The 13,354-nt window shown below is 32.2% G+C and overlaps 1 non-coding gene across 1 annotated transcript; it reads left to right on the top strand.

Annotated features, from left to right (window-relative positions):
• The first annotated feature begins 236 nt into the window (after window positions 1–236).
• Window positions 237–377, top strand: LOC145323500 (U4 spliceosomal RNA). The gene has a single exon (XR_013880998.1). It is a non-coding gene; the product is annotated as a U4 spliceosomal RNA (small nuclear RNA).
• Window positions 378–13,354: the final 12,977 nt, after the last annotated feature.

Genomic DNA, 13,354 nt, shown 5'->3' with positions numbered 1-13,354 from the left:
AAACTTGTTGTATATATAGTTTAACTTTTTGCTGCTAGATGTCTCAAATTAAACACCTAAAAACCTAAAAAATTAAGAAAATCACTTCTTTGGCTATAATAAATTGTTTATTTAAGTGTTTTTGTAAGCAGTCCTAAGACCAAGAATAAAGCTGACCGCAAAATATTAGTACTTTTTTTGTCAATATAACTTTTTAAAAATATTCAAAAGCTCTTTATGATGTGATGATCATTAGTAACTTTGCGCAGAGGCGATACAGTAACCAATGATCGAATAGAGAGGTGCTGTTATTGCTAGTTGAAAACTATAACCAATACCCCGCCCTGGATACGTGAATCATCGTCACCTGAGGCAATATCTGAAGGCTCTAACGGGAGCAAATCATATCAATGATCATAAAATTCGTAAAACTTGTTATCTTGTTGACAGACAGACGGAAATTCTGTAACTTATAGATTATTGCTGCTATACTTAAGAGTAACCAGCACGCAGTAATTATGTGATTCCATGGAGGAAGGGGACAATTTGCTGTTTATTACACTAGTACCAGACGTTTAGTAATAACGTTTTCTTATTCGTATGCTTAATTTTAATTTTTGGTTTTCAACCACTAATTGAACTCTACAGAAGGGATAATTTTGTGTATCATCATTGATGATGTATATCAATTAAACGGCCATTGTCCTATCACTTAAGATCATAGCTGAAATTCTGAAGGGGTTCAAAATCATCTGGATGGGAAACTGCGATTTTTTTCGCCAATTTTTTCTACTCCTAACAATTGTAAACAACTTGATACTTTAATCCATAAAGGGAGACAGAGGGATAGGACAATGATATATTAATCTGCCCCCATATTTTATGTTCAATATTTTTATTGTAAGTATTAGAATCAGGGATCTAAGGGGATAAGACAATGGCCTATAAATGATGCCCAATTATGACACACAGTATTACCCCATCTGTAGATTAAAATAAGTTGTTGAAAACTTAACAAACCCACCAATCAAAATTCAGAAAAAGTACCCAAAGTTGTTAAGCCAAAGAATAAGAAAACTTTGGGGACTTGTGTAATGAACATCCCATTGTAACCTCGCTCTCTCTGATTATAGGTGTATAATATAACTAACTAATAATGTCCCTTAGTCCATGAATCCATTAAATGTTAAAATTATTTGATGCAAAATTTTCTATAAAAAGAGTTTAAGAATAAGCATATTAACTTTAAAAAAGGACCTAATGTTGAACAAGGCCATAAAAAGTATGAGAGTTTTATATTTTTGTTCGATAAATGCAATTTTCTTGGCTGCTATCAAAGGTAGAAGACGTACTGGTTTCATGAACAGAGCACATCCGTGACTGACTACATAACTCACTTTGTCCGACTGTCTTTTAGCTTTTTTTCTGAGAGAAATACAGAAAAAAAATTTTATTTCTTTTTTTTTATAAGTGAGCTCTGCTACTTATGGATGATATTATTCTCGTTTATATACATATTCTGTTGCAATTTATATAAATGGATATACGTAAATATTATGACTGGGTAAAAATTGTCGTTAATTTAGTTTGCTAACATGGACTGGACATCACTTATTGGTCAGTTCGTTCATCCACCAGGAAGAGAGGGGAACGTTATTTTAACCAGCTACAAGTTTCACTTTATTAGAGTACATGTTAATCTGGTGTAAGATGGAAGTAATAATAAATCCATTTTTACATATTTAAATAGAATGACAAGACTAATTATTATCGATTTTAATAGAGAAAAAAAAACATTTGTTAATATTTATGTTACACAGGTGTAAAATAATTTGCATTTTATTGATTACTAGTGGCTTCGCCAAAAAAAATTCTTTTTAAAACTAAAATTTAAACAGTGGGGTCGACTAGCCCCCCCCCCCAAAAAAAAAAAAAATATTTCCCCTACCAAAATAAATGTTTTTTTATTTTTCTTTTAAATCTAAAATACGAACTCAAACCTCTTTGGGCAAAGTCCCTAGAGGTTAGGGGCGAAACCGATAGTACTTCAAATACTTGCAAATTATCTTCCTATTGACAGAATTGTTACTTCTAAGAAATGGCGGATTTTCTTTCTTTCATATGCAAATCTATGAAATAGAACTTATCCTTATAATAAAGTAACAGGATGTGTGTTTGTCTGTCTGTTTGTTTGTACCAAAGGAACTCGCTAATCGCTTATCGGGTTCTCCTTAACAGGGTAGCTTCTCATAGGTCCCGGGAAGGTTTATAACTATTTTGGGGGAGGGTACCACCACCCTCCCAAAAGAAATAAAAAAATGATTTTTTTAAATAAAGACTTGTACGCAACGTAGAAAGGTTACGTATTATTTAAAAAAAAACATTTAAAGTGCAACTAGAGGCCTCTAGGGGCCTAACCGCTAGTAGCAGAAAAACAAATTAGAAAGCGAAACTAAAAAGCTTTTTAGATCCTGGTTTATGTGCTTAACAAATTGGCAATCCGCATTCCTTTTGACCTAATCATTAACCAGAGGTGGATTCTTTAAAAAAAAATTAGAGTCGTTGCTCGCTAGTGTGGCAAAATTATTTTTGTGAAAAAAAAGATTTTGTTTAATTTTTGTAGATTTTTTATGTGATTTTGAGGATTTAAAAAAAAAGGCTATTTTGCCTCAACAGCGAGCAGCTACCCTAAATTTTTTAAGAATCCTTCTCAGACTTATAAACATAAACCATTCAAATATAAGAATGACAACATCCATAAAAGCGAAGATCTAAAAATCAGATGGTAAAACAAACGGATACGACACTTAAAGAGAACTGGGTATTTCATAAATAGACTTACGGCGTTTCTGGAAACGGTTATAGAGTTGCTACGCTTTCCAAATCGCACTTAACTGTTACAGAAATCGTCATACAAAGATTGAAACCGAAAGGATAATTCTAACATGACTAATTTAACGATAAGAGCTATTTATTTTTTTTAGATAAAGCTTTTGTACATTTAGGGCAAGCAGAGGCGGATCTAATTGTTCGTATCATCTTAGCTTAAACTTTGTTGGATGATTCCTGGAACAATTAGGTACAATATATATAAATCGTAGCAACTCTATAGGTATTACTTGAATTTGTGTGTATTTTAATTTATTGTTTGTTTGATTTTATGAGCTTCTCTTTAATGTATGTTGTCATACTTGTTATGCTAAGCATAAATAACATTACAACAAGGATGACAACATCCATAAAAGCGAAGCACTGAAACGGTAGGATAAATGGACATTAATACTTGTTTAGTGTCAGAACTGAATAATCAGAATATAAATGTACATGTAAGAGTGGAATCAAAATTGTAAGAAAATTTGTTGAAAAACTGCTTGATACAGGATAATGTTAATTGACATACTTACATTTTTAGGACTTGATTATAGAGTTGCTTCGCTTAAAACATTATACTTTGTTGTCCCAGGAATCAATATACCAAAAATCAGATCAATCGGATGATTAGATCACATAAAAGTTTGTTGTTAAAAAAGTAAAAAATCAACATGTTTAAAATGGACGTACGGACATTTTGGTAATGATTATAGAGATGCTACGAGGAATCACCAAGCAAAGTTTGAAATCTATAGGACAATTCTAAAATGCCTAAATTAAGGAAAAAAGCTATCCGTTACGGACGTACGGACGGATCCACCCTAATTATAGAAAAGCTTCGCTTTTAAAAAGTTTTCTAAACTGTGTGAGTCAGAGTTGAAATTTCTAAATTGAATAAGGTATTTATTTAAACTCATGTCATCTATTCATTGTTTTATAATCAAAACTAGCGGCTTCGCCCCTAGCCTCTAGGGGCTTTGCCCCAAGAGGTTTGATCAAACCAATTTTTCGTATTTTAGATTTAAAATAAAAATAAAATTTTTTTTTTTTTTTTTTTGGGGGGGGGGTATTTTTCATTTTTGGGGGGGTTAGGGGTGTCCCACCCCCCAAGAAAATAGTTATAAACCTTCCCGGGAACTATGAGAAGCTACCCTGTAAAGGAGAACCCGATCGGTTCAGCGGTTAGCGAGATCCTTCGCTACAAACAGACAAACACACAAACACACAAACACACAAACACACAAACAAACAGACAGACATCGTTGTACTACTTTGTATTATAGATAGACGTTTGAATGCGAGGAAAGAACTAAATTTGTAAACACTGGCAGCTGCGACGTTAGCAGCTTGATCTTTAGCATGAAAGCAATACCAATAATGACAACCTTATGGCATTCAAAAAATATAAATCAAATGATACTTGTTAAAAGTTATACATTTCATTTAATAGATTTATGTTTTAAATCCTTTAGTAAACGCGGAAAACACAAAATTATTCCAATGTTTTTAAATTCTAAAATTGAATCAAAATTAAACATTTTAGTTACATTGAAAAAGACACATTACTCCCAATGTGAGGGGAGAAAGTCGCTAAAAAAATCTGCATGTGACGTCATAAAAATAAGGGATTATCCACCTCTTTCCCACTCCTCCTCTCCTCATCCTTCATTTTTATACGTCAGATTTTTTTGAGCGATTTTCTCCCCTCATCTCCAAGTTAAATTTTTTTATGGTAACGTTAACGTGAAATAGGAAAGTGTCGTTTTCAATTATTTCAAAGAAAATCAGCCGCCTGTAAGCCTCATAGAGTCAATCTTTTACTATTTTAAAAAGCATCTGAAAGTCTAAACCTGACCCAAACTGACGATATTTAAAAAAAAATTCTACTAAAGCTTTCAAATTGATTTAAATTTAAGGCTAAGTCGTAGCTAACACGCTGCTGCCGATCCCTGTAAATAACCTACATCACACTTTTCTCCCAATTGATTTCTTTGTGGTAACTTTAACGTGAAATAGAAAAGTCTCGTTTTCAATAATTTTTTAGACAGGGGATTTAATAAGGGAAATCAGCCGCCTGTAAGCCTCATAGAGTCAACCTTTTACTATTTTAAAAAGCATCTGAAAGTCTAAACCTGACCCAACTATGGCAATCCCTATTTCAAAACAAAAAATTCTAAAGCATCAAAATGGGTTTGAATTTAAGGCTAAGTCATAGCTAACACGCGGCTGTCGAGAATTGGACATAACTTACATAACTAGAGCTTCCTTGAAAAAGCCTGAATATGTATAAAAGTATGATTTTGTTTATTGCATTCTTTCGTGTTATGAACATGTGCTTCCTTGTTGTGTTTTGTTTTTATGAAGCTTATAATGATACTCTACATCATAGGTCTGTCTGTACGTCAGTCTGTCCAAACATCAATGTCAATAAGTAATGTTTTCGATTTTGAGTTTTCGAATTTGTCCTAAAAATGTTAAATTTGGCATTTTTTTCTTTTTTATATGCTTACTAGAGGAACTTTAAATGTTGTTTAGAATTTTCTAATAATTTCTATGTTGCGTTCAAGTCTCTACGTAAAAAAACTTTTTTATATCTTTTTGTGATTTCTATTGGGAGAGTGGTGGTACCCTCCCACAAAATAGTTATAATCCTTCCTGCGCCCTATATGAAGCTATTGCTACCCTGTTAAGAAGACCCGATCGGTTCAGAGGTTAGCGAGATCCTTCGGAACACAGACAGACAGACATCGTTCTACGTTGTATTATAGATAGGGATTGTCATGACTAATAAACAACAGGAGACAATGGATGATAAATGTACAACCTCAAGGCGAATAATTACTCCTTCAGTAGTTTAAAATTCTTAAATAAAAAAGTTAAACAATTCTAATTTGAACATACCAATCAATATTGAAGAACACATTGGGATGTTTTTTAACACTGGTCCCCAAAGTCTTACAATAAGGTTTTCTTATTCTTTGGTTTAAAAACCTTGCGGACTTTTTTATCGAGTTTTGATTGGTTGGTTTATTTAGTTGAGAATCTTAAAGTTTTAACTAATAATTTTAATCTACAGAAGGGGTATTTTTATGTATCATCATTGGGATGTACATCAATTTATCGGCCATTGTCTTATACCTTTAGATCCGCCTGGATATTATCTTCCTTGTAGTCAGCATATAAATTTGTGTAAAGTTAGTCAAATTAAAAGACCTAAACCGCAATATCCGGTGATAAGAAAGAAAATAATCATATTGGTTGAAAAATGGCCCCACTCATATATTATCTCTTGAAATAATGAAAGTGATCGAGAATTTTTAAAATAATTTTAAATAGAATAAATTCTTCCATAACTTTAAAATTGCTCTCTTTAACTAAGACTTGTCACGGTTATTTTAACTAGTCTAAAATACTAGCTTTCTCTTTATTATACATTTTTACCTTTAATGTTAGTTCAGAATAATATATTATATTAATCTATTTAAATATATAAATAAAAAAAAATATTTCTATTTTGCTATTTAATAATAAGGGTTTGTCATTGTCCTTACGTCCGTAAGTCGTCAGTCTTTCTGAACTGTTAAAAGAAAACGATTTTAATAACTGAAAAGTTAAATAAAACAATTGTTCTCTCTATATGAACCTATCCGTTTTATTTTTTGATATATTCATTTTTTAATTTGCTACATATATTTCCCTGTTTAGATAAAAGATGATCCATACTCCATTGTTTCCTGAAAAAAATTAACCAGGAAGGAGAGACAGGAAGAGAGAGAGAGAGAGAGAGAGAGAGAGAGAGAGAGAGAGAGAGAGAGAGAGAGAGAGAGAGAGAGAGAGAGGATGAACAAAGCAGGTGCTTTTTTCAAACTTTCTACTTTTTTACAGATTTTTTTCCATTCAATCTTTGTCCATTTTGGTTTATTTTTTCAACCCCCAACTTCCCGAACTTTTTATTTCAACCCTAAATTATCACTCGTGTTATGTTAAAGCTGCATGTTGTATAGATTTACAGGGATAGTACAATGGAAAATAATATGGTATTGATCACCTCTCATCGATCTTCATCCAAATTGTAATGTATTAATTTTATGTTTTATTAATATTGTAAATATATAAACAGTTTAATTTTCTCTTTTCTAAATCAATGTTAATTTTAGTAGCGAAGCTACTCTATAATTCGAAAAGTCTATCTGTCCGTAAGGCACGTTTTATCTTCACCTATTGAAGATAGACGACTGAAACTTCTTGTAAACGTTCCCATCATTAAGGAGCATAATCAACTATGAAACATACATGGTGGTCCAACTGCATTTTAGCAGGTTTTCGGCTATTTTTATATTTATCACATTTTCTCCCATATCTTTGGATTTTTATTCGATTTAGCAAATTTTTGTGGATAAAGATATAAAAATCAAATTTTCCATCGTTCAAAGAGTTTTTTTGTGTTCAAAGATGAAAGGACAGGTAGCTTTTTTATATGTTTTTGTGAATAATAGTATCAAAATTAAATTTCCGTTTTTATGAGCATCCAGTATGCTTTTCAAATCTCCTTGTCCGTATTGTTATCCATAATTTTCTGTGCTGAGCTACTTATGGATGTTGTCATCCTTGTTTTTCTAAATTGTTTTATCCTTGTTAAATCAAAACATACATTTTAAACAGATGTCCGCTTCTGAAATTCCATACATCCAAACAAAAAAATGAATACTGAAGACAAAGATTCATAAAAAATAGTAGACAAAGCATACAATATGATCTGAAATCATAAACAAATAATGCTTATTTTAAGCATCTTTCATACGCTGGAAAGAAGTGGACTGTTCCAGTATGGCTTCGAAATCCGCTGAAGTATAGCCGGTTCTCAGCCATACTGAATAATCGTGTATAGCATAGTATCATGGATAATTTTCACAAATATTAAAATAAAAATCACAAGAAATACCAGTAGTTTTGTTAGCCCAGGAGCTGACAAAACTTGTTTAATCTTACAAATTTTGATATCTGCGAAAGGCTGTCAGGTACTTGATGTAGTTTTCAGCCGCCATTTTTGCTAATCTGCTACATAATTACAGCCAACCGCTTAATTTGAGATAATCCATGCCAGCAATCATTAATCCAATTCCCAGTCCTAGCTTTTATTCTTATAAATATTTATCCCTATCCTTGATTGTAACGAAATATAGGACAGAAATGACATACAAAGTTTCAGCTTTATTGCCTGAAATAGAATAACTGAAACAAATTTTATTTCACTTTACATGGCGCTAAAATTTCTCCTAAAACATATCTCGCATATCATTGAAGTCTTTAATGTGTACTAGCGGCTACGCCCCTAAAGGCCTCGATCTAGTGACACTTTAAATGTTTTTTTTTTCAAATATTTAATTTTCTCTATGTTGCGCTAAAGTATCTTCGTAAAATTTTTTTTCGATTCTTTTGTGATTTCTCTTGGGATGGTGGTGGTACCCTCCCCAAAAATAGTTATAAACCTTCCTGGGACCTATGAAAAGCTACCCTGTCAAGGAGAACCCAATCGGTTCAGCGGTTAGCGAGATATTTCGGTACAGACAGACAGACATCGTTCTACTTTGTATTATAGATGTACTGTACTTAGGGAGGGAGGGGACATTGGGTTGTTTATTGCACTAGTCCCCAAAGTTATATAATAACGTTTCCTTATTCGTTGGCTTAACAACTTTAGGGACTTTTATTGAATTTTGATTGGTTGGTTCATTAAGTTTCCAGGGGCGATTTCTCTTGTGAGGTTGAAGGCTATGCAAAAATCCTAAAAACTTCCCTGAAGATGATTAAAGTCCCTCAACAGATTATGACGTCATACGATAGAATAGCCATTGAGAGGCCAGTATACACTGTAAAGTGTAAAGGAAGAACAGCAGTTAACGAGATCTTTATGTGCAGATAGAAAACAACATGTTTTAAATTTTGATTAAACCTAAACAAATACACTTTAAAATGTGCTTATACATAATTTTAAAAATCAATATTATTTCATTATATCCATAATAAACTGTTTAATTTGTGTGTCTGCGAATATAATAAACCTTAATACATATAACAAATATGTATTATTTTCCAGGGATATGACAATGACCGATAAATTGAAGTACATTCCCAACAATTATACACAAATTACCCCTTCTGTAGAGTACAATTAGTTGTTAAAACGTTTAGACACTCAACATATGAACCAACCAATCTATTATTGAAAGTCCCCAAAGTTGTTAAGCCAACAAATGTTATAAAATGTTATTATAAAACTTTGGGGACTAGTGTAATAAACAGCCCAATGTCCCCTCCCTCCCTGATTATTTCTAAATTATTCCGCAACAATGCATCTAGACATACTAATCTTAATGCTTCGAAACCGATCAATATCCGGTGGATTAGAACCGGTTCTGATCCATACTAAAAAAATCATGTACAGCATCAAATTGAAGAATTTTCAACTAATATTGATTTTTAAAACATTAAATTAATACTAGTTTTGTTAGCCAAGTACTTTGGCCCATCGGGGCTAGCAAAACTGGTTTTAATCTTATAATCTATCGCTTAATATCCACTGAAAGCTGTCTATAATACGATGCGATAAATAACTGTTCTGGCATTATACAATATTTAGGTCTATTTGTAAAAAGACTGCATGGTTAGGTTTCAGAGAAAAATGAATTAGTAAATTAACTCCTATGTTGATTCAATTTCTTTTTATTTGGGGAAGGGGGGAAGCTTTATTTATTAAGAGATAACTTTATCTTTTTTATCTTTTTTTAAAAGTATAAAACAAATTTCATATTTATCGTAAAGCCTTTTATATATTAGTTAAATAATACCCATCAGAAAACCTAGTCTTTAATTGCACGACCTTTGTTTGGAAGTTGAGTAACATTGATTTAAATCTTTATGCTCGTTTAAGAGTAGCTGAATTTTATAGTCTAAGCATATTCCTTTATCCCTGATTATAACATATTTAGAGGTCAGCTAAAATTGAGTTGCCGAATGTGTACACAGTTTCCTCGGTGTTTCCTAATCCTATCTCAAAAAAAGCTTTAAACTTCAAAAAAAATCAAAATTGAAACATTAAAATTTTTAATGTATGATGTATAAATCGTTTATACATTATATCGCTTTTCCTTTTGACCGGAGTAGCTGAAAATAGCTTTTGCAACAGTTGAGTTAACTGCTGTACAAATTCGGAAATTAGGGAAGAAATAGGCAATCAATTTTCAGTTGATCTATTTAGAAGAAGCATCTGCTTTCTACATATACTTTGCTTTACCCTTTATAGTATGTATTAGTACACGCTAATATGCTTTAAAAAGGATGACCTGAAAAAAATTAAAATACTTGAATATTTTTGTTGTACTAATTCTACTTTGTAAATCGTCTCTGTTAAGCAAATTTGTTTAGTGTAATATGAATATAGATTTCAAATTTCATGTTATACTCTTCTTTGTTGATTATAATGATTGCAACATAACAAGGATGAGAATATTTTATAAAGGTCTAAAATGAAGGGGCAAACGGACATTAACACTTGTAGATTGTCAGAACTTAATAACCAGAATATCTATTTATAAGTCAAAACAAAGTTGTATGTAAATTTGTTGTAGAAAGGCATAAATACAGGATTTAGTTTTAGGACTTTATTATAGATATGCTTCACCTATTGTACTTTGTTGTCATAGAAATCACTATTTCGAAAATCTGATGAATGGGATAATTATATCATGAACAATTGTATTTTTTGTGTATTTTTTCTAACACCCTTATTACTTGGACGACCCAATTTGTATTTATATTGGTTTGGAAGCCAGGGAGGGAGGGGACAATGGGATGTTTATTACACTAGTCCTCAAAGTTTTATTATAACGTTTTCTTTTTTGTTGGCTTAACAATTTTGGGGACTTTTAATGAGTTTGGATTAGGGTTTATTTAGTTGAGTGTCTAAACGTTTCCACCACTAATTGTTATATTACGAAAGGAACAATTTTGTGTATCATCATTGGGGAAGTACATCAATTTATCGGACATTGTCTTATCCCTTTAGATTCCGGATTTATATTGGTTTCGAAGCAGCCTTTAGTAAGCCTTTTAGTGAGCCTTATCTTGATATATGGACGAAAAATGATGTCACAAAACCCCGCCCCCTTAAACCCCTCACATAACTCCGCCCTCCTATAGAAAGTTTCTACCCCCTTTTGGTTGTCCTTTGTTATGTTCATCAAAACCAGCTGATTTTGATACCATTTGTAAATTTTAGGAGCGATGCTCCTCTACAAGCCTCTCTGTCCGTTATTCGGTTGCTCTGTCAGTCTCTTTCTTGTGCCTAAGTAACATGTTTCATTATTTTTATTGATTTCTAAGAATTTCCTAAGCCTTGCATAATCCTATTATATAAATAATAAGCTTTTTTTGTCTGTAGCGAAGGATCTTGCTAACCACTGAACCGACATTGTTCTTCTTAACATTGAAGCTTCCTATAGGTCCTGAGATGGTTTTAGGCTATTTTATTTTTATAAGTATGGGTATGGTTTTGGGCTATTTTTCTAACCTTACATATCCCTTCGATAGAGCCCCTACATGCAAGGGGCACAGCCGCTAATGTATAACTCTTAGGCTAGAATAAGAACAACTTTGGCTTTGGCCTTTTATTTTCTTCTGATATAATTGGTTTAAAATCTAGGTATACCTATTTATTATAATATGATAATGGGCCTTTTTATCCAGAACTAAAAACTACTATTTAAATGATTTTTTTTGTTTTTGAGAAACATATGATTTTATCTTTTTTTTCACAGACCCTATTTTCTTCTTTTCCCTAATTTTAATCCTTTTATTCAGTTGTTGAATGGTTCATCTAAAGCATTTATGGGACGGGTTTCGTGGGTTTTTTGTGCCATAAAATTACAGCAGTATTTATCTAAATCATGAACAATAATGACGCTTATTGGTGTAACAAAGCTTCCGACACATGCTTCCAGCCTTTTGATTACACGGTCTTTGTCTACATATCGGTCCGATGTTTTCTGCTATTATTACTAATGTTATCAGGCGTCTGACGTTGCAGCATTGCAAAGTAAAATAACCAATTTTGTTAGAAAACACAAACTAATAACTATTACGACTACTAGCGGAGGCCATAATTTTTTTGCAATAAAATCACAGCCGTATTTATTATTTTAATTTTAGACAATGATATTAGGGTCCAGACGCTTATTAGTAAAATAAAGCTTCCGACAACTGCTTCTGGCACTTTGATTGCACAACTGTGTCCTCATAAGTAGTTAGATTAAAGTTATTTCAACCATTTTTCATTAGTCAGATCAGCTGTCTGAAGGAGTAGCATTAGGTAATAAGAAACGTGAACTAATCACAGACCAGATTGCTAGCGGACGCTCTAGTTCTAAAGCTAGAAGTAAAATTTGTGATGTGCTACTAATAATAGAAATGTCTTTAGAATTCTTATAAAGCAATATTTTTGTATAGCGGGAAAATAACATAGAGTAATTACAATAGAGTAGGACAAAACCTATCAATTCGATAGAAATCAAAGCTACTAAAAGCAGTCAATGAGCAGTTGAACTTTTAACCTTAAATATGATTAATGGTTTTAAGAATCTAAAATAAAAATAGGCATTTATCTAACACAGCAGCTAAACAAATCGAATTAGTGGTATTTTAAAGATAAAGATAAACCACATGGAAAAAATCATAATAAAATAATAAAAATCAAATAATGCACCAGTTATTACCTGGATGTCTTTCTGTCTGTCTCTTTTGATCTCGCAAACTGTTTGACTAACATGGTTCTCCTTTACAGTTAAGCTATTTAAAGGTCTAGGAATGTTTTATTACTATTTTGGAGAGGGGTGCCTCAAATCTCCCAAGATACATCGCCCCTAGAAAAACACCTCCCCCCTCCAAAAAAATGTCAACTCTTCTTTTAATGAATATATTCTTTGTGAATCTGAATCTGATTTTAAAAATGGTCTAAATTTTAGCTTCCTGATACGAACAAATTTGGGATCACACAAAAAGATCCACTGATTTAAATTTTTTATTATTGTGAACCAGAGAAAAAAGTATAACCATTCTTATAAAAAAATATTTGTTAAGTAGCGGAGCTACTTTATAATTAGGATTTGTCCGTCACAGAGTCTTGCCAATATTGTATAATTGGTGGAATTGGATGATGGGGTATTTCAACGACCGCCATGAAATAAAGCAAAGTTTTGCATTTCTTCGTACTTAGAACCCCTGGGAAATTCCTGTGCACGCTTCTAAGATTAAATATTGTAAGCTTGCCGTCGCTTTTTAAAACTATAAAACTAAAATATGTAGAAAAATATGTTGAAATATCTTTCTTTAAAAAAATTACAAACAGATTGGCCATCAAGCTTTTAGGAGGCTTTTATAAAAAGCTTAATGTATGTACAATCTATCTCTAAATTCGTGATTGTATGTGTGTCTGTTTGTGCCTCTACTA

The sequence above is a fragment of the Acartia tonsa genome, chromosome 6, assembly GCF_053477335.1.
Source record: "Acartia tonsa isolate MP-2025a chromosome 6, ASM5347733v1, whole genome shotgun sequence".
NCBI classification, from domain to species: domain Eukaryota; kingdom Metazoa; phylum Arthropoda; class Copepoda; order Calanoida; family Acartiidae; genus Acartia; species Acartia tonsa.
The sequence above is the reverse complement of the archived record's forward strand: the minus strand, read 5'-3'. Positions and strand labels throughout refer to the sequence as shown.